Here is a 22,815-nt window from a genome sequence, read left to right as displayed (position 1 = left end):
CGTTGAGGGGTAGGAACGATCTTGTTGATTTCATTTTTGAAAATATACTAAAAGGTTTATTACCACTATTTCGGTCCCTTTTATCGAGAAAGCTTAGTAAACATTAAGTCATAGCATAATTCAAATATTTCCTTAATGATACTCTTATGATCTCAAATCGAATCAATTATTCCCTTATTTCTACATTTGTCTAAGAACTGCATCTAATCTGCTAAACTTTGGAAAGCTCTCCATCTTCAAATCCCCCAAGTTTCAGGTTCCTTTCACTAGAAGTTAGATACATACGTCGTTCTTTACTGCCAGGCTTTGCGAATGCATTACCATACCAAATCATTCCAATATCAACTAGGAACATTCCCAATACCACCTATGAATTTAACCCTTCTTGTCCAAAAAATATGAATCCCAATACAAGGACAAAGATAGTCTTCATATGGGCAAGAAATTGAAATGAGACTGCTGTGAACCAGCCAATGCAGATGAATTGGCTAAGATTGGTGCCAACTGTGATCAAGCATGACAGTGTAATGAAGATTTGTACAATCATGACACACAAGATTAGCTACAGAACTTTAATTGACCTAATGATGGGGGAATTGTGCCCTAGTTTTTGAGCTTGTGATTTAGCTTATGTAACAAATAAACAAAAATACCACATACAGAAAAATAATCTATGAATGATGCCCTTTCCATCTTACCACATAAGTTATGGAATAATCATAAAGATCCATTCTTTTTTCGGCGAGTCAGTAATCAAGAATAGGACCTAAAATGAGCAAGGTAGCTGCTTGAAATAGCGGAGTATGTCTAAGAAGATGAAAAGAACCCAGTGCATATTTCTTATGCATGCAGTGAACATATTGTGTATACAACAGCATAAAAGAGCTTTTTATCATAAAATACTGAAACATTTACTAGCCTAATCAACGAAATTGAAGTACCTCAAATGCAAACAACAACAAAATATTGTATGTCTTGGACATTAGTGAAACATGGAAAAGTGTAGTAAGCATGATTTAAGACTTCCATATTGTTGCATAGAATTGATCCATACGTCAATCTCAGTGGACAAAAAACCTTTTGTATTGACACTAACATCTGTGACAGTACATATTTCTACACCAATTAGCACTACTATTATACTTAACTTGGTATCTCTTGAATAACGAATCTTGTCAAAGAGAACTTCAAAAAATCAAGATATAGGTATTATGCTAAACTTTTCTATCTACACAACAAATAGAAGCTCATATAAGAAACTAAATCTTAACAAACACGAGGCATTACATTCAAAACAACAAAATATATTTATCATGCTCTAAACTGCAATACAAACTGAACCTCATAAAAAAAATTAGATATTTAAATAATAAAATTCAATATGAGCAAGAGACTGTAACAAACGAGTTTTGAACCATTCAATCGATTCCACCAATAGGAAGAATTCTTATCTAAGTGGCTTAATTGTTTACTAAAATATGATACATGCCAATTGGCAAGAAGCCACGGGGATGTGGGATTGGAAGAACATTGCATTAAAATACTCCCAAAAATCTAATAGTTCAACTTATGGCATTTACAGATAGGAAGTCGGGAAATATTTATTTGCCAATATTATAAATTTTAAGAAGGATTCTAGGATCATAATAATTATTTTATCTCTGGCATTGATCTTCTTCCTTTGTTTCTTGATTTTCTTTGTCATTTCTTCGTTTGGTTCCTCATTTAATGTATGCTGAATAACAAATTTCAAGAATTTGCATCACATTTTTCACTTTGAATTTTATATGTTCCTACAATTTTCCATACTTTCAACACTTTTATTGGATGCAATATTTTTAGTATGTATTAGGTTCCATATAAAAAAATTCCAACAATTCTCAGTAACTCTGACAACAGCTAAGTTGTTTATTTACATACAAATGAACAGAAAAGGTGAGAAAAGAAGTGATGTGCTGACAATGAACACCCATGCTACCACATCATGGGTTTATTTCCTATCTGTCTTGCTTGCAGGTGCCATGCCTACCCAACCTCTAAAATTACACATAGATCTAATCACTTCCATCCCACCAATTTATGCTATCAGATTTGGATCTTGAATCCCCAAAGCTCGAAGTGCCAATATGCCCTATGGTGCACAAAAATCATACAAATGACCTCAAGTGTTGTAGATCCTTAGAATACCAATGAGAAGAGAAGCTAATGCACAAAACAAAGATAAACCCACATCACCAATCCCCCAAAACCAGAGACCCAAGTCACCCGTTGCTCCTCAAAAATATTGAATTAAGCAACACAAAGGAAACATGTCCCTTTATGCCTTGTAAAGGCTCCTCTTCTCACTAAATCTTTTACTTAACATAATGAGCCTATTATTCTAGAGTCAACAATTTTTATGTGCTTATTACATATAGGTATTGTGATAAATTAGCAGAAAATGAATTTTCCGACACATATTATGTCAAAACAAGAGTCAAGACAGAAGCCAATATGCATATGCTTTCCTACAATTCTGAGAAAAGAGACTCGAATCTTTAATACTAACTGAGAATTTGATCAAGTATAAGAAACCTGCTACATTTTTATATCTTAAATGTGCTTTATCCCCTAGAGGAACTCTGAACTTAAATATTGTAGGATGGAATGATTTGTCTTCCTCACGGGTATTAGAAAAGACCTTCGAGGTAAACCAAAGGGATATTACTAACACTGAGGTATGATTAGGGAAGGCTTTGGTTATTTTCTCATGTTAACTCCCAATTTATGAGGCTAGATTGTCGTGGGGATTTTGAAGGGTATTAATAATGTTTATCTAGGGTTTTCTTCTCCTAATGTTACCAATTATGTGTGGTACAGATGCATGTGGAGAACATCATGGTGACTTGGTGAGTGAGTGAGGTGATACTTCAAAGCATTCACTAACTGCTCATATTTATTGTAAAAATTGAATTATATTTTGATCCCCTCCAATGGAAGTCTTATTTCCTACATATTTTCATCGGAATTTGTTTTGGGTATAATAGCCAAAAGCCTGCTTCAAAATTCCATATTTGAATTTGAATGGGTTGTTAAACATGCCTTTATTTACAAAGAATCATTTCCACAAGTATAGAATTGTTTGCTAGAATAGATGCAGTTGATGCTACTAGAGTGAAGCAAGTAGCTAACCAGTTTATATTTGATAGGGTAAGTTATATGGATCTTGGGTATTGTCCCCATGAATAGGTACTTAAGAGGGAATAATCTATTTTTTCAGGACTTGCATTTCATGACTTCATTTTTTTTCACCTATAGGATGTTGCCATTGCAGCAATGGGACCTATTTAGAACATTCCTGGCTGCAACTGGTTCAGACGCCGCATTTACTGGCTATGTTACTACATCAATTTGCACCTGAAATATGTTTCCATTGTAGCAATGGGACCTATTCAGAACATTCCTAACTACAATTGGTTTCAATGATGCATTTACTGGCTCTGTTACTAGATCAAATATTCATTATCTTTGAAACAATAATTATTGCTTGTTAGCCTTATCTTGACTTGCAACCTATTGCATTTAATTTTGAATAATGAGAACAGTAAAATTGCGTTCATTTTTTAAATGAGATGGCAGGTCTTATAGTGTCAACATTGTAAGATTCCAATATCTTAATATCTATGTAGTTTTATGTGTCAATTGAAAAGCAATGTACTTCTTTGGCGTCATTGTATAAACTAACATTTTCACCAAAAAGTGCAAAGCGACGCTAATAGTGTTTCAAGGTTTTTTTGACCCTTCAAATATATATTTTACCACAAACCATTATCATGCATTGTCTAGAAAATTGTAAGTAAGGATAATTACATTATCTAGACTCTACCTAACCTTATACACTATAGGAAAGGTTCAAAAAATTGGGAGGACTTTCAGCAAAATGGAGAAATGGCTCCACTAAAAAGCTGAAAATTCATTTTATTGATGTTATTTGGCTTACTATGTCTTCTTCCACAAGGACATGGGTATAATACAATGAATTTGCATGACCTTTTCAACCCCTCTGATGCTAGCACAACTCTCAACACCATAACGAGCTAGTAATTGCACAAGTTTGTCTTTAGATAGAGATTGCAAAGGGGAAAGAAAATTTAGGAACCAAAGTGGCTTAGAAATAATGCACAACATGGGAAGGGAAATACCATCCTTAGAATGAGGAGAAGTTCCCACTAGTTTCTTGGGAAGGCGTATTTCATGGAGGAAATCTTTGTTGGCGATGACGAAATTTGACAACCAAAATGTCTGCCATGAGGCATTTTGTCCATCAAGTATAGCCAATATTCTGATCTCCCTGCTGCCAAACATACGAAAACCAATGAATACACACACACACACACACACATATATATAATACCATCAAAATGATAGGTGAGGGGTTTTTGCAAGTTGTGGGCCTTTTTACCAACATTTCAAAATGAAAAATATTGTGGAAGAAACACACGCACCATGCCAAATTAACTCTTCATAGACCAAAGAAATCCACTTTGATGAAATGTTAAAGAGTAAGGGAGGATGCTTGACCCCATAAACACATATCCATTCATCTAAAAGTATACTCATATTGACAAAGATTTAAGGCAAATGGTACCATATGAAGCACTTTGGCATGGAAATCCCAAAAGGCAGAAAGTGAATCTTGGAAGGACCATGGGTTTAAAGTAGAGCTAGTCATTTTATGAAACCACCTTTTCCAAACTTTGACCCAATTTCCATGTCATATACACAAACCCTATGTGCGTAAGGCTTCCCAAAATTCCCTTGCATCTTTGGCATAGTAGTTAGTAATACTCTGGATAATTGCAATCTTCCTAACAAATGTAAGGTCAGGGATAGTTTGACGCTTTTTGGATTGCTGGATAGTATAATCCTTAAGTGTGAAGTGTGATGGGGCTTTTTGTAGGCAACATGTAGTTTATAAAAATATGCCTTTTCAATGCAAGATGTATTAAAAAAACATAATAATCCATCATATGGCTAAGTGTCCAAAAAGGTTGCAACAAATAGGAGGAAAATTTTTCATTACCACATGCCTAAGAGATTTCAAAAAGTAAGGAAGCAAAAAGTGTACTTAGGTGGGAAAATTCAAAATACCTAGGAAAGGGGACAGTTAGCTCTTTTGCAACAACATCGATTGTAATTCTAAGGGAAGAATTACCATGGAAGAAAAATATCATCTAGGCAAACAAGAAACTACCAAAAAAAAGGAATCCAGATGTAATCAAACCATAAATACCTCTTTGTTAAATTCTTAGATACAATATGAGGAAAAGCTTCAGGCCTTGTAACTTGGTTAGTCTCGACAAGGGATTTTTGTGGTAAATTTTCCTGCATTTAGTAATAAGTTCTAGTCTTCACATAGATACTTGTCAAATTTTTAGGTCGACTCTTACCATATAGACTCTGGTGCTTAATTTTCCTTCATTAAATCATCAATCCAAGTCTCCACAGATGCTCTTTTTGTGAAATTTCATTCACTTAAGTCATCCCTTCGAGTATTGTCAGAGCTTTCCTTTGGTGAAATTGCTTCGTTATATGCCATTGTTCCCTTCCTTGTGGGCTAGGATGTATGAAAATGTGCATATATATATATATATATATATATATATATATATATATATATATATATATAAGTGCAGTCCTAAGCATGAAACCTCTAGCCTTGACATTTTGCAAACAAACAATATCCAAATCCTTCAATGTCTGGCATAACTATTTGACATTATCTTTAAAGTAGGGGTTTCAAAGACCTTGCTCCTACCTTGGTTTCATTCTAATATCCATATGACAATTTTCCTCATTAAATTCCCCAAATGAATTGGATACGAGTGCTATAATCAATGGAAAAAAAATTGTATCATCTTACGTTTGTTTGGACGCTCTTCACCTTATTTGTTTTGTCCATGTGTTAATTTAGTAGGTTGGGCAGATCTGGAGCATGCCTTTCAGCATCATTGTGGCTTTGAGCTCTCTAAGGGATAGAATATGCACATTCAGGTGCAATGATGGTAGACTAGGAGAGCCTTTTATTGCCTAACATGGAGGCAATTGGCTAAAGGGTCGCTTGGGTTTGAGGCTTCTTGCTAGCTTTGGAGCCCTTTTGACACACATTTTCCCATTCATCTTGGCTAGCATTTAAAGCCAGAGGGGGCTACTAAAGAACTTGAGGTTCAGGGATTATAGTCTGCAACTTAACCATAACGATGCAGTCTTTAATATTGTGCTTCAGGCTTTGACAATGGAAAAAGGTGTTTGTCAAATTGACAACTCGGTTAAGGATGCAGTCTTTAATACGGTGCTTGAGGCTCTGACAATGGAAACATGTGTTGGTAAAATTAACAACTTGGTTAATGATGCAGTATTTAATATGGTGCTTCAAGCTTTGACAATGGAAACAAGTGTTTATCAAATTGACAACTCGTTTGCATGGAGACTCATACCCAAATTTCCAGGAAAATCTTTCAGGATTTTCATAATTTCCTGGGAAAAAATTACATTTATCCTATGTTGCATGGGGACTCATACCAACATTGTGACATTTCAAGGACTTGGAGACCCCTAGAAAACATTGCATAACTGTCAGGGACTTTGTTGGGGACTTAGGCACTTGTTGGAAGTTTTGAAGACATTCCGGGTTGATTTCAGTGATGTTTTGGGCAGATTTTGGGGACATTATAGGCAGAATGTAGGGGAGTTCCAAGAAGATTTTATGGATTTTCTTTCCATGTATTCGTTTTGACAATGGGCATTTTTTATTGGACAATGTGGTCACTTTTCCCATCATTTTTTTGTGATATCAAACAAAACCTATACAAGTTGCAACTCAAAACATGGGTTTTGTATCATGGGTTTTGATTTATATTTTTGGTGATCCTCCATGTCAACATACCATGAAATGCAACATCCTAAAGGTTTGATCCTTGTGATCAGTGCTCTCGTTCTTCTCATTTGAAGAGTCACATATATCCCAATCCCAAAGCTTTTAGTAGTGGCTTCAACACAACTGTAAAAATCAACAAAACCTATGGAGAAAGGAATTATTTTAACATAAATGTCATAAGGGAAGAAAGAAATATGAGGAAAGAGAAGATGTTATAGAGATAACATTCATCTCATGGACCCTTCATGAAACTTATTGCAAATTGAAAATTGCTACACTTGAGTTTTCTAAAGCCAAACTACATTTCACTCATTACCTAATGCCAATAATGGAATGCCACTTTGTCCCTTTCTTAATTTCCCAAGCTTTTTTAGAAATGGCATGTGTAAGGGCCATGCATAATACTAAAAAGTGCATACTATTGTGCTTACGAGAAACTACAAATGTTTATGGTGAATTCTAATTTTTTTTTAAATATTTATTTAATATTTGTTAGTAGAAAAATAGGATGTAGGTGAATGCAAAGAAAGGGAGAGAAAATGGTAATCTATAAGCTTCCTTCATTGATTTGAATATGACTAATCTATCATTCAGGGGGCTGAAGTGACCATAGAACTGAGTCAATTCCCTTTGAGGCAGCCCAAGAGAAGGTATTATTGTTGGTATTATTGTAGTCATCAACATGCCATCCCTTGAAAATATTAGGGATGCCTTCTAGCATCCTGGAGAGTCTTCGCCATCCCTACCATTCCCCATCCAAAAAACCAATGCAACATTGCATTTCTTTGAGAGATTTACAACCAAATAGAACTCTGGATTCTAACTAAAACACTATATAATAAAAATACAAGAAGAAAAAATATAAAAAATAAAAATTTGAACACTACAAACCAAAACTGTGTTTGGATTTCTAGGACTATTCATGAAAATACTACAAACCATTTTTTTCTAGTTTTATAACATATCTAATGGCACTAGATTACACCCAGTTTTGAGGAAATCCTCTAAGCATATTATTTTCTAATATATAGCACCTGGTTCTTGATTTAAATCTGGTCAAGATTACTTAAACATGCATAATGATATAGTATCTTCTCTGAATAACACTTTAACCTGAATCCAAACTAATGAGCATACTATCTCCACCCGTTAGTATCTCTTGGTCAAGTATTTCTGTATAATATAGAAGTCAACTCATGGAAAAAGTAGTACTTCACAATAACATGTGGGAATTAAAAATAAAATCTATTTTTTAAGAATAAAGGCTTTACCTTTAGCAACCTTTGCTTCTTTGCTTCTTCTCCTCCTTTAATGTTTGCATTGTTTTGGCTAGCCTAGCCAACATATCATTGCTAATACCTTTTGACTTAATCCCCACCAAATCACCTAATATGCGTTGGTGAACAAAATAAATTTATTGGAAACCCTATCACTGTAAAGTATGAAAATCGAACCATTTATGAATTCAAATAAATCGGTGTTGGAATGATTTGGGCTTTAATTTTAAAATTCTTTCCCATGACTCCAAGGGTTGACATCCCTTGCAGCCCATGGTTGTTGTGAATATCCAATGTGAAGATTGTAATACTGTTAATTTCAACTTTTTGACCATAATAATTGAACCACTCATATTCTTTAAAATCGACAAATGCTAATAATATTGGGTTTCAAACCACACATTACCTAACTTTTTCATGTGATTCCAATGCAATCTTCATCTTCCATGTGTGAGGGATCACATGAATTATTATTTTAGGATTGATAAAACTTTAATAAATTTATTATTAAGATTATAAACTATGTCTTTCCACTAGGTTACCAATCCATTGTGTAAATTTTTTTAAAGTGATTTTTCCTTGCTCCATTGTAAACTCAATTGTTTTTTAGTTTGATATCTCACCTTTAATTTATACATTCCATTAAAGTTAGGTATGACTCTTCATTTATCTGTTGAAATTGAATCTTTGGTAACGACATTTAAAAAGTCAATCCCAAATACACGTCAAAGATCACGTACAATATTAACGTAATCAAGAACCTTGTGGAGTTGATCACTCTGCCAAGGATTGCATATATTAATTAAAGTACCAAGAAACAATATAGTTTATAATTAAATCCCATATGATGTATGTTCAGATGAAATAAAAAGGATTTGTCATTTGTCTTATTTAACTTACAAATGAATATAACCCCTTCCAACTTTAAGTAAATCAATGAAAAAAGGCTAAAAGATTATTTCTAAATCAAATGCCAAGTCTAGACCATAAGGAATATATAACAGATGATAATATTATTTTCAGAACAAAATAAAATGTATATGGACCAAAGCTACTGAGAAATATCACCTTTTCTCTGTGAAGTTCTTGAAATTGTAGAGGAAGTTAATCAAACTTTTTCAATGATAAGTTCTGATCGTCAAGTTTTGGAGTTATAGCTTCATTGAGTTGTAATTTTCAAGAAATTTCTCAACAAATCCTCTGAATGTGTACTTGAACATCCAAAAACTGCTTGATCCTCTCTTCATTTTGTTTCCAAAGCTATTCCAAAGGTGGTGTAAAAGAAGCAAGTTGTTCCTTCAGGGTGCCTGCAAGATTTTCAGGCTAGAAATACAGTAAACACATTTACTAAGTTAAGTACCTAAACAAAATCGAAAGTTGCAAGCTAAAGAATAGAATGGATGCACTATAACTGTGCACAGAAAACATGATGATTTTGGTGATGGTAAGAAAAAATGTTGCTAATATATTAATCAGGAATTATAATTGTGCACAACTCTTATGCAATTATGCATGCTTAAAAATTATTACTTTTATAATGTTTTTTTGAAGTGCTTCATTAAAGTCAAGACAAGCATTATAAGCGACCTGGAGTGGGCAAGCACAAGAAGTGGGAAATGACCGAAGGAATTAGTTTTAAACTAGACAACATCTAGATCGCATAACATATCACATCTCCCTTCATCTATGTTCTTCCATATGCTACTGCCTTGCATCATTTCCTTTGCAACATCTGGTGCAATTGCTAGTAAATATTTTATTGCACTCTACAACCCAGTATGAGAGTCATGCATGATTTTGTATGTGCTTAACATGGAGTTGACACGTGTTCTTTAATTCATGGTATTATGTGGGCATGTGGTATTATAATCCATGGTATTGTAACAAAGCCTATCTACAAATTAAGAATCTCCATGTTGTAAGGGTAAATCTCTCGGGATAAGGATTTTGTTCCTTGTTTTTTCAAATATATATATATAAAGATATATTTTATGGTACAAAATATCTCAAATATAAATTTCTATTTATATAACAAATGAAAATAATTGTGTATAACATAATTTTTTTTATATAAATTAATAAAAAACTGAAAACCAAGATATAGTTACCCTGAAAAGAGTTATATGTCACACAAAAAAGGTTAAAAACTTCTAAGATAAAACAAATTCAAATATAATAGGTTATGGATCGAAATAAAGAAGCATTTAAAGATGAGTTATAAAATAAGAACATATACACCACACCTACATGAGGAAGCTCTAGTGTAGATGGTCAAGCCAGTGTTTGAAACAAGGTCAGATTGAATTTCTCAATTTTATTGAATATAATATGCAACATCAACAACCACATATTTCCCAGTGAAGTTTGGTCATTGATGTTGAATTTGTATCCCTCAATTTTCGTGAGTTGGTTTTTTTTTTTCAGAAGAAAAAAACAGAACTGAATTTTATTAGAGATAATTCAGTTTACATTGTTCATGACATATTCAAAAGTTCATAATTCAGCTGCAATGAGACCATCATCCTGATATAACTAGACATAGTGAGTATAGAAGCATATTACAAAAAGAGGTAGATATCGAAAGATATAACTAGAAACCTTTTAATAACCAAAAGTGACCAGTGACCAAATAGTACCAAATAGGAACAAAAATGAGAACATGACAATATGAGTAGAGCATAGACAAAATATTCATTTAAGGAAGAGAAAATATGTCCTCCCTATGTGCATCGCCATGAATAAAAGAAGAAACATACATATATCCCTACTCATCCATAAACCCTTGCTTTGATAAGATATCAACCATAGAGTTGGATTCACGAAATATGTGTTGTATGTTGTAATGTTGGAATATGCTAAGTAGCTCACTAGTACACATCCTCCAGTATCTTAACTCGGGAGGGTTGAAATGTGTTCTGCCAGAAAACTCATTAACAATGGTTTTCGAATCCCCATAGATGTGAATGACTGAAACCTATTTCTTAGCAGCGAACCAGAGGAATCCGCAAAGATCCACCGATTCGGCATGGGTTTTGATGCCCATAACCCTGTACTAGTGTATCCTGTGGGAAATAATTGCATCAATGTATAAAAAATCTTCACAACCACATCTCCCATTCTTCTCTGCCCCATAAAAAAAAGTCGAATGGCAAAGAGATCTGATTACGAATGAGGCGCGTCGATAAATCCTGTTCTTCGGATGGGGTAGGTGCCATGAAGTCAAGCCATGACAATATCTTGGATATGGTCCAGTGAGTGTTGTGAAACCTGCCACGAAAAATAACATGGTTGCGTGATTTCCAGATCTCCCAAATCACTAGTAGAGTGATGTAGGATCTTATTCCCCTTCCTGACAGTCCCCATTTTAAACAATTTTCTATGGATGTGAAGTTGTGTACTGGAAGCCCATAATGTGTGAGGATATGAGACCATACCTGAGATGCAAACCTGTAGAGAAAAAATAGATGGCACACATTTTCAATATCAAGACCACAAAGAGAACATCTACCAGGGCCCTCGTAACCTCTTTGCAGAGGTTGTCCTAGGTCAAGATTTTGTTTTTCCAGGAAAGCCATGCAAAAAGATTGATCTTAAGGGGAAATTTAATGCACCGAATAGCCTCAAACCATGATTTTGTGAGGGCCCCAATTGATGTCGAGTGATAAAATCATAGTTATCTGCAACAACAATCGATCCATTTCGGGTGATGCCATCCCATGTAATGTAGTCACCCTCTGGATTCCCACATAATCCCGCTTGCATGAGGTTTTGAATGTATTGGTTCCATTCTTCAACAATGACTCCCTGCAATCCAATCTGAGATGCTGACTTCCAAGTAGGGATATTACCTTTTCAACCGTGTATAGTCTGGTCAAGGTGAAAGAAGCCCCTATGTTGAAGGGCCACCACCGTGTCATGTGATAGTTGTGTGGAATTTTCATGAGTCATTGTAGATGACTATTAAGTGGAGCATGGTTGAAAAAAAACATTATATTTAATTTAATGGTTTGAAAATTTTTATCACAAGTTTTAATATTTTCAATGAAAATAAATTTGATGGTTTGAAAATATCTAATATCTATTTTAATATTTTCAACGAAATATGTGGAGGGTTATCAAATATTTAATTGTATTTGAAAGGAAAATTGATCAATCACTATAATTCCTTGTCTGTAGTCCAGTATGTGTTATCATTGGATTCAAATCCATTGTATTATTCATTTTTGTCTTCTTTCTTTCCATACCAGTAACTACTATTCATTCATTGTCCTCATATAGATCCTCATAAATGTCAAATGAAACCAAAACCTTAGTTGATTAACCAAAGCATTGAAGTTATTTTAAATTAGAACAATGCCATCTTTTAGCAGCCAATACATCTCGGAATGAAAATAAATATGGATGGAATAGAATCTCAATATTGGTTTATCCATTCGCAACTATGTGGGGTAAAATAAGATCATTCTAGATGTATAAATCTATATAATAAATCAAGCTCATATAAAATCATCTTAAATCTATATATCAAACATCCAAAATAATTTAAGTTTCAATGAGAATGAAATTTATTTAGGCTACCCATTTCTATAATTGGGAAAAAATCAAAATCTTAAAAATAAAAATAAAAATTTTGCATGATATGACAATGATCTTGCAAATCCATAAAAAGATTTATTATTTTTTTTAATATCAAAATTAAAAGATATTTTTATACTTATGGTTAAAAGCTTAATAATATAATCGCCACAAGCGTGATTTGAACCCCTAATGTTAAGCAAGTTTGATAATATAGTCACCACAAGCGTGATTTCAACCCATAATGTTAAGCACTATATGGACATTTCATGGAACCCATTTAACTAGTTAATCCTTAATTAAGTTTTATCTCTAATTAAATGTTTTTATCTTATTTTCTATATTTAAAATTTCTTATTATTTACGAAATAAGGTTATAATTCTTTTGTTTTTCTAAGTAATGAGAATTGAATTTGAATAGAAAAATTGTATTTATAGATTATATGTTTTTATTTTTAAGTTAGTTTTGGTTTTTTGTTATGTAATTATTGGGTTTTGGGTGAGCTCTGATCATATTCTAGGTAGTGTTCCCTTTCTTAGGGTAGGGTTTGATCGTCGTAGGGGGGAAAGCTCTAGTTTGGCAAGGCAGAGAGCTGGTTAGGATTTTGTCACAACTTCTATATTACGTTTTTTTTATTAAATTATAAATTCTTAATGTTTACTTGGGTAAATCTTTTCCATTAGCTTCTTTTTTTTATTGTTTTCTTTAACTGCAATACAAACCATTATTTTGAGTTGCAATCTTTGTTTAGTGAAGTAATTTGTCTTTAATTCGTCCATTATAAATTCACATAATAATTATGTTTTAATAATAATGTATATATATATAATTCTGTTTTAATAATAGTATATATATATATATATATTAATTTGTCTTTAATTTATTCATTATTATAAATTAATATAATAAATCTCTTTCTAATAGTAATGTACATATTTATACAAACTTTATAATAGAGTTTTTAGTTTAAATTCTAGTTCCTCTAATGAGAGCTTAACGTTTTGTCAGGATTCTTCGAAGAGGTAGGGACCCAAATCTAGACACTCATTAGGATTCTTCGGAGAGGCAGGCACCTAAATCTAAATGCTCCTAAAAAACCGTGCAGGAAAATGTTCCTCAATTTCTAGCCCATCATCTAAATTGGACTATATAAATGGAAGTTGTCTCTCTTCACTCAAATGAAATTTCTATCTTTTCTATTCCTCCCAAAATTTTTATTAATGGATTATATTAAAGAGTATATGTGTTCTAATTCTGCCCTCATTCATTTCATTTTCAATATGAAAATCACTGGAGGAGCCCTTACCGTTGCTTCTTTTCTCGATCACTTATTTTCCTTCGAAGAATGGTGCTAAATAATTTGGAAAAAAGGATAATAAAGATTATTGACCTAAATTTTCTCATCCACTTGTGACATTTACGTGAACATAATAAAAGATATCATCAATTCTTCTTAACAATGGACATGACGTAGTGTAGACTATTTTTCATCCTATTAATTAAAGTCAAACTTTTCATTGACCACTTCATTATCCGGCAAATTCTCTATCTATTAAATAACATGAACTATATAAAAAATCTTTGACAAATCACATAGCCTTAGTAATGTGGATTTCTTATTTATTTCTTTGAAAATATATATATATATATATATATATATATATATATTAATAGTTTTTATTGTGTTTTTTTCATATTTTTTTTTAATGTTTTTTTAATTTATCTCAATAATATTATTAATTTATTATGTATGTTTATATTTTATTTTTTCAAAATTTTAGGTTTTTTTTTTAATTATGTTTTTTTAAATATTTTTTTATTTATTTAATTTTTTATGTTTTTTTTAAATATTTTTTTTTTATTTGATTTTTCCATATTTGTTTGTTTTTTTGGGTTTTTTTTTTTTGTTTATTTGTTTCTTTAATATCCACAATGTAACAATGAATTACAAAAATAATTTATGTTATATTCAATTTACCAAAGTTGATATTTTGATTAAAAGTAAAAAATATATATATATTAAAAATTAATGTTGAATTTTTAAGTTATGCAGTGATCTTGCCATGATATTATTTATTGTTATCATTTGTTCATATTTTGATTAAAAATAAAAATAAAAATATGATAAATTAATGTTCAATTTTTAAATTATAATATTGTCATGATATTATTTATTGTTATCATTTGTTCATATTTTGATTAAAAGTAAAAAAAATATTAGAAATTTATGTTCAATTTTTAAATTATACAGTGACATTGCCATGATATTATTTATTGTTATCATTTGTTCATATTTTGATTAAAAGTAAAAAAATATGAGAAATTAATGTTCAATTTTTAAATTATACTATGATATTGCCATGATATTATTTATTGTTATCATTTGGTATAAGATACATTTTAAAATGTTGAAAATTTAATGTCTCATTAAAAGGGGCACTTCGTTTTGATGGTTAATTTTCTTTTAGTCTTTAAAAGAAAATTTTCTCATGGAATAATGAATCTTTCATTTACTTGTTCATTTTTAAAAATTGTTTTTGTCATATAATTTGTCAATAATTTCATGGTTCAAATATGTTGAAAGCTCAAGGTTTTCAATTCCATGGTTGATCTTTAATGTTATGGTTAAAAACAATTACAATTTTAGGGTTTTTTTAGAGTCGATGTTTTATTTTTAACAAGATGGATGAAAATTGTTGGAATTATAAGCCTTTGAGACATGATATTTTATCTTCAACATCATGTCTAAAAATTGTTGGAATTTTATGGTTTTTCGTCCTAATATTTTATCTTTAATTACATTGCTAGAAAGTACTCGATTCTTTTTTTGTTATTCCAACATCAAAACTTTTTGTTTCGATGGTGTTTTTCCAATCCTTTTTGCAAAAAAAATTGGTTTTTAATAAAATGTTGAAAATTTACCCTTTCCAATCCTTTTTGCAAAAAAAAATGGTTTTTAATCAAATGTTGAAAATTTACCCTTAAAAAAACATCGTTTACACACTTTTCATTTTTTGGTTGTTTTTCATGTTTTTTTTTGCATTTTTAGGCTAGAGTTCTAGTTTTGAGGCAATAGTTGTAGTTAGGTAATAGTTGTAGTTTCATCATAACTTTGTTCCATTTCTTTTTGCATCTAAATAGTGATGGTGAAACTCAAAATTTCCATATATCTATGTTTCATTATTGCTTTGCTTTTGTGCTTGTCTTTCATTTCATAATTGTATGTTGTGAAGTTCATATACTAGGTAAACAAATATTAGGGGAATTTTGAATTAAAAAATATGTCCCAAAACAAAAAATACACTATCAAAATCAACTTTAAAATAATCATTAGGATTCAAGATGATGATGCCAACTATAAAGGTAAATATTTTTGGAGTGAAAGAAAAAAAAAATTAACAATACTTTTTAAATTTCACCTTATAAGGTTGTCCAAATTTAAGTCATAGCAAATAAAGAATTAAATAGATGAACTAGAAATACATGCAAAAAAATATATTATTTTATCATGTTTATCAAAGACATGCAAAGTGCATATCTATCATATTCATTTTTTAATTATAAATTCAATGAATTATTGCAATTAAAATTTGAGTAAACTTATAAAGAGATAAGTTAAAAGTAAGATTAAAAAATAGTTTTCTTTTACTCCACAATTCTCATTTTATTATATTAATTATTCTTTTATTATTTTTCTTGCGAAACCTGTTTTAAATCTCAAATTTCCCCTAATAAGATTTTTTTCACTATTGCAACTAACCCATCACAAATTGACATCTCCACTCTAATTTTTTAACACCTTATTAAACTTCTTGAGTTATTTAATACCTATAGCTAACTTTTGGTAACTTATAAGGTCATTAATATCTCTATAATTTCATTTTTCACCTATAAATAAAAGTAGAAATTTTCAAACCCAAATTTTGAAACTTAATATCTCTATAGTCATACAAAAATCTTAGACCAACTCTTCCCTTTTATGTCCTCCATTTCAGGTTCTTTACATCTACATGGGATCTCTACTCTTTATAAACATATTTGCTTCCATATAACCCACCTCTGATTAAAATATTTAACAAAAAAAAATCTTTCACCTCTAAAAATTCAATTTAGTTTAAATGTTATATGGGGTTTCCTTTTCCAAGCATTTTTGGATAATTTATCTGCCAAGCATATTTTTGGATAATTATTTTCTTAATAGGACCAAAAATTGGTTGTAATGATACATTTAAGTTGTTATATTTATACAAACTAAATGTATTCAAGGATTTTTAGAACTGTGTTTATGTATTAAAAAATACATTTCAATTAATGAAAGACAAGGATCTCACCAATAATTATATTATTGGATCTTAGCAAAAAAAACAAACAAACAAATATAGAATAGCTATAGTTTGCTTAAAAATTTTAGAACTAACAAAATAAAATTACTTTTCCAAATTTCTATATATTTGAGGTTATAAATATTGTTTAGTTGAGAGATTATTCATATAAAGCTCAATGCCATTACAATGAAGCTCATTATATAAATTACAAAAATTAAATCTATATGAAGAAAATAATAATAATTATAGATTCAATTACTTATTTTTATTTTTCTTATAAATAAAATATGTTAATTTATCTATTTTATTTTTAAAATAATATATATATATATATATAGATATATTTCATTATTATTATATCTGCCAAAAAAGTATATTGTAATCTGTTTCTCAAATTCATTTTTTTATTTTAATAAATTGTTATGAATACGAATTTTTTCCAAAATTTTAAAATAATTCTAACATATTTAAATATTAAACTGAGTATTTTTTTTTAATTATAAAAATATTTTTCAATTTTTATAAAAATTATATTTCAACTGGTTAAAAGCATTCATATGATTAATTTTATGACGTTGAAAATCTATTTCTCAGAAATAAAAGAAAATAATTAATTACAACGTTGAATTGATGTATATACGCTGTACCTCTCGTCACAATCAATTAATGATTCAGTAGAATTTATATTTTGAGTAACAAGTCTATGTAATTCTCGTGCGAGTTTCACACATTTTTATGAAATTATGATCCATACAATGTATCCGATCGTTGAAGCAAACATGATGAACCATCACTCTAGGTATATATATATATATACGATCAATTGATTAATTCTACTACTATGATTTTGCTTATATATTTTAAGTTAAGTATTGTGATTTTTTTTAAATAAATATAAATTGTTTAATGTATATCTCCGTTAATTTTAATTATTCCAATGGCAATTAATAATATTTGGTAATTAAATTATAATAATGCATTTCCACAAAAATCACTGCCATGTGTTGATATTCCTGCTAGCTTAACCTTTTATGAAATGTAATTTTGAAGGAGATATTTTGGACATGAATGACATATTCAAATTTAGTCGGATCTGATTTTAAGATTTGTCTATTTGGATATTTGTTGATGAAATTTTTTATTGACAAGACTAAAGTCGTGATCATTAAATAAAAAAATCATTTATGGTAGTTTTGTTTATGATAGTCATTGTTTAGAGCATGTCTCCTCTTATAAATATTTCGGTATGACTTTCCTCATCAGCTCAACTACAATTATAGCACCGAAAAATGATTATTACAGACTAGAAAGCTTATTATGAGCTTGAAAATAGTTGTAAGTTTGTTGATGTTTACATTTGGAGTAAAAAATAAGATAAAATGTGAACAGAATTGAAAAGAAAGAGATGTAGCTCTCAGGTGTGGCCTGCACCTGGAGACTACACTCACCAAAATAGAGAGATCACTCTCGTACACTCTATTACTCATCAATGAAAGATTACATCATTAAATACAATACTAGGAAGTAGGAAGTTGCACCCAAACCCCTAAACTTTAGGAACTAATCCTAAACTAGGGAGAACGTTACAACAATGTAACCATTTTCTCCATTAATACAAAATAATATTAATTATTTTTAACTCCCCCCCTTAATGGAGAAAGGGTTCTCCTGGACTCCTAGCATCTTTCTAAACAATTCAAATTTCACTCGTGCAAGAGGCTTTGTGAAAATATCAGCCACATTGTCACAAGTTTTACAATATTCAACAGCAATTTCTTTTGACTGTATTTTCTCTCTAACAAAATGAAACTGAGTGTCTATATGTTTGGTGTTTTTGTGAAACACTGGATTGTATGCTAATTTAATGGTGCTCTAGTTGTCGCTTTTGATGGAAGTGGGATTCTTCTGTTCTTTTCCTGCATCTTTGAGAAGCCTTCTCAACCAGATCGCTTCACACGTTGCTGCACACAATGTTTGATACTCAGCTTCACATGAAGACAAGGCTACAGTACTCTACTTCTTGCTGCTCCAAGCTATGACCCCGGAACCTATGTTGAATGCGTAACCTGTGATGGACCTCCGATCATCCAGGTTACCTGCCCAGTCTGAGTTTGAAAAACCTGCTAGAGTAACATCAGATACATCAGTGTATAAAATACCATAATTAACAGTACCACAAAGATACCTCAACGCGCTCTTTGCTGCTATCCAGTGACTTTCAAGCGGTTTCGACATGAATTGGCTCAATACACTAACAGAGTATGCCAAGTCAGGTCTGGTTGTTGTAAGATATATCAAGCTGCTAACCAGTTGTCTGTACATTGTGGCATCAACCTCCTTAGTGCCATCGTCACTGCTCAATTTCAGATTCTGATGCAAAGGTGTCGCTGCTGCTCTACACTGATCCATACCAAACTTTTCCAACAGATTTCTAGCATACTTCCCTTGGGTAAGAAAAGTTTGCCCAGTATCTCTACATACTTCTAATCCCAGACATTAGTGAAGGCTTCCGAGATCCTTCATCTCAAAAACTTGTGCCATAAGCCTTTTGATTCCTTTGATTAAATCATCTGCATTTCCTGTTATAATCATGTCGTCCACATACAAAGAAATCAAAATAATTTGCCCTTGATTATTGTACTTGGTATACAAATTTTGGTCATTTAAACTTCTATGGAAACCATACTCTACAAAGAAATAATCAACCTTTTCATACCAAGACCTGGGTGCTTGCTTTAAACCATATAAAGCCTTTTTCAATCTGCAAACAAGATGTTCCTGCCCCTGCTTTACATATCCTTCTGGCTGTACTAAGTAAATTTCCTCTTTTAGATCACCATTTAAAAATGCAGATTTAACATCAAGCTGATGTAATTCCCAATTACATTTAGTAGCTAAAGCAATAAGCATTCTGATTGTATTTAACTTTGCTACAGGTGCAAAAGTATCATCAAAATCTATACCTTCCTGCTGTGAATATCCTTTTGCAACCAGCCTAGCTTTTAACTTTTCTATACTTCCGTCTACATTCATTTTTGGTTTAAACAGCCATTTGCATCCTATGGGTGTTTTATTCTTAGGCAGCTCAACTAAATCCCAAGTATCATTTCTAAGAATTGATTCCATTTCTTCATTCATTGCAGCTCTCCATTCCTTAAATTGACTAGCTTCTTTGTAATTAGAGGGTTCTAGAATGTTCAAAACCTTTGACATCAAAGCATAGTTTCTCAATTTTAATGGTAATTGAGTCTTCCTACCTAACCTCCTTGGTAGGGGACTTACCTCAAATTTGTTTTCTTCTGCTATGACTGGGCTTGCATTATAACCTTCTTTTTGTTCTTCTTTTTGCTCTTCTTTTTTCTCTTCTTTCTGCTCCTTCTCTCTTTCATCCTCGCTGCTTTCCTCCAACAACAATGGAATGTGCCAATCATCACCAATGTCATCTTTCCCTTCCTGTACCTGTTCATGAAACACTACATCCTTGCTTGCAAATGTCTTACGAGACTCAGGATTGAATAATTTATATGCTTTAAATCCTGTGCCATAACCAACAAAGATGCATTTCACAGCTTTAGGATCTAATTTCTTCCTATCAGCTTTGGGTATATGGGCAAATTCTTTTGATCCAAATACTCTTAGATGGTTTACTGCTGGTTTAAGTCCATATAGAGCTTCAAAAGGGGTTTTGAAGCCAAGATACCTGGTAGGACTTCTGTTCTTCAAATATACAACAGTATTAATAGCCTCTGCCCAAAAGCTATTAGACAGACCCTTACCTTGTAACATGCTCCTTGCGCACTCCACCAAGGTTTTGTTTTTGCGCTCTGCAACTCCATTCTGCTGTGGTGTGTGTGGCACTGTATACTGCTGAACAATCCCGTGAGATTTGCAGAATTTCATGAATTCCTTTACCTTGTATTCTCCCCCTTGATCAGATCGGAGAAATTTTATACTCTTACCAAACTGCTTTTCCACCAAGGTTTTAAATTCTATAAAGCACTGGAAAGTCTGACTTTTCTTGTTCAAAAAATAAACCCATGAATATCTAGTGCAATCATCAGTAAATAGCAAAAAATAGTATGCTCCTCCTAGCGACCTTGTCTGCATAGGTCCGCATACATCAGTGTGCACTAGTTCTAAAATGTCTGTTTCCTTCCTCCTATCATGCACAGGAAACTGTTCTCTATGCATTTTTCCTAAGGCACAACCATCACAATTTAACTGAATATTACGAAAGATAGGGAGTCCCTCGACCATACCTTTCTTCTGCAATAACATGAGGTCCTGCAAATTCAAATGACCGAACCTCTGATGCCAGAGTTGTTCAGCTGTCGATCTTCCTGCAACCATGGCTTGCTTTGGTATGCTTTTTTCATCCAGTCTGTATAGGCTTCCAACTCGCATGCCTGTTGCAACTATTTCATTCCTGCAATCCTTTATCACACAATGAGTCTTGAAAAACTCGACTTGCATATCTTGATCAGCCATCATGGATACAGATATCAGATTTTTCTTAATTCCAGGTACATATAAAACATTTGTGAGGTGACTAATTTTTCCATTTGATAACTTAACTGAAATCACCCCATGACCTTTAATCTCGTATCCACTATCATCTCCTAAATATATTTTTGATCCATTTATACTTTCTTCAAGACTATCAAAAAATTCCTTTTTACCTGTCATGTGAGAGGATGCTCCGGAATCGACATACCAAATGTCATCTTCATTAGATGTTGAAAGGGCACAGTCGACTATGAACAGTCGAAATTCATGACTGAATTCTTCTTCTTCAACAAAGTATCCTCTGTGCTTTGCATTTGCCTGCCTCCTCTTTGCATCATCAGCTTGTTTCTTATAACATTCACTCTGTATATGACCCTTCTTTCCACAATAATAACATTTCTTTTCAAAATGATTTGCAAGCATACCTTTATGAGAATGCAGATTCTTATGTGATGTTCCTCCTTTCTGCTTTGATTGCTGCTATGACTGCTTTCCTTTGGATGATCGTCGTTTCACCATCAGCGCAAGATCATCACTCTGGGGGTTCAAGTTCTGCCGCCGCTCCTCCTCTTGCTGCAAGATCCCAGCGAGATCATCAAATTAGGGCGCTTTCTCCCTTGCCGACACTCCAGTGATGAACGGTTGAAAATCATCATGCATCCCGTTCATTGTGATTGCAACAAGATCTTCATCAGACACCGCCACTCCGATGGCCCCCAATCCGTCTTTCACATCTTTAATTCGCGCAACAAATGTAGTAGCAATCTCCCTTTCGTCCATCCTCATTGAAAATAGCTTGATTTTAAGTGCCAAGACTCTGCTTGTATTCTGGGTCTCATAGAGTCTTTTGATTTTCGTCCAGATGTCCGCGGACGTTTTACAGTCTCTGATGTGCGCAATAACATTGTCTTTCACAGACATCTTCAATAAGACCTTGGCCTTGTTCTCTCGTTTTTCCCAATCTTTCTCCTGTGGCCCTCCATTCGGCTTCTGCTCATCGCCTATAACTATGGACCAAGCATTCGCACCCTCGAGCAAGGTTTGGATCTTAAACTTCCAATTCGAGAAGTTAGATCCATTAAGTTTACCAGACTCGTTAAGGTAAGATTCCATCATATTACTCATTCTGAATCTACCCAACAACAAAAACAATACCTGTCAGATCGATCTGTCACCTCTGCCACTGATCTACAGTGTCTGGAAATCCCGCTCCAA

At 32.3% G+C, this 22,815-nt stretch overlaps 1 pseudogene; it reads right to left on the bottom strand.

The window, feature by feature from the left end:
• Positions 1-211: 211 nt before the first annotated feature.
• On the bottom strand, positions 212-22,380 carry LOC149180638 (UDP-rhamnose/UDP-galactose transporter 6-like; annotated as a pseudogene).
• Between the last annotated feature and the right edge of the window lie 435 nt (positions 22,381-22,815).

Source organism: Pinus tabuliformis, chromosome 3_2 (assembly GCF_031772625.1).
Source record: "Pinus tabuliformis cultivar Carrire ecotype Pingquan chromosome 3_2, CPIR1, whole genome shotgun sequence".
Classification (NCBI taxonomy): domain Eukaryota; kingdom Viridiplantae; phylum Streptophyta; class Pinopsida; order Pinales; family Pinaceae; genus Pinus; species Pinus tabuliformis.
The sequence above is the reverse complement of the archived record's forward strand: the minus strand, read 5'-3'. Positions and strand labels throughout refer to the sequence as shown.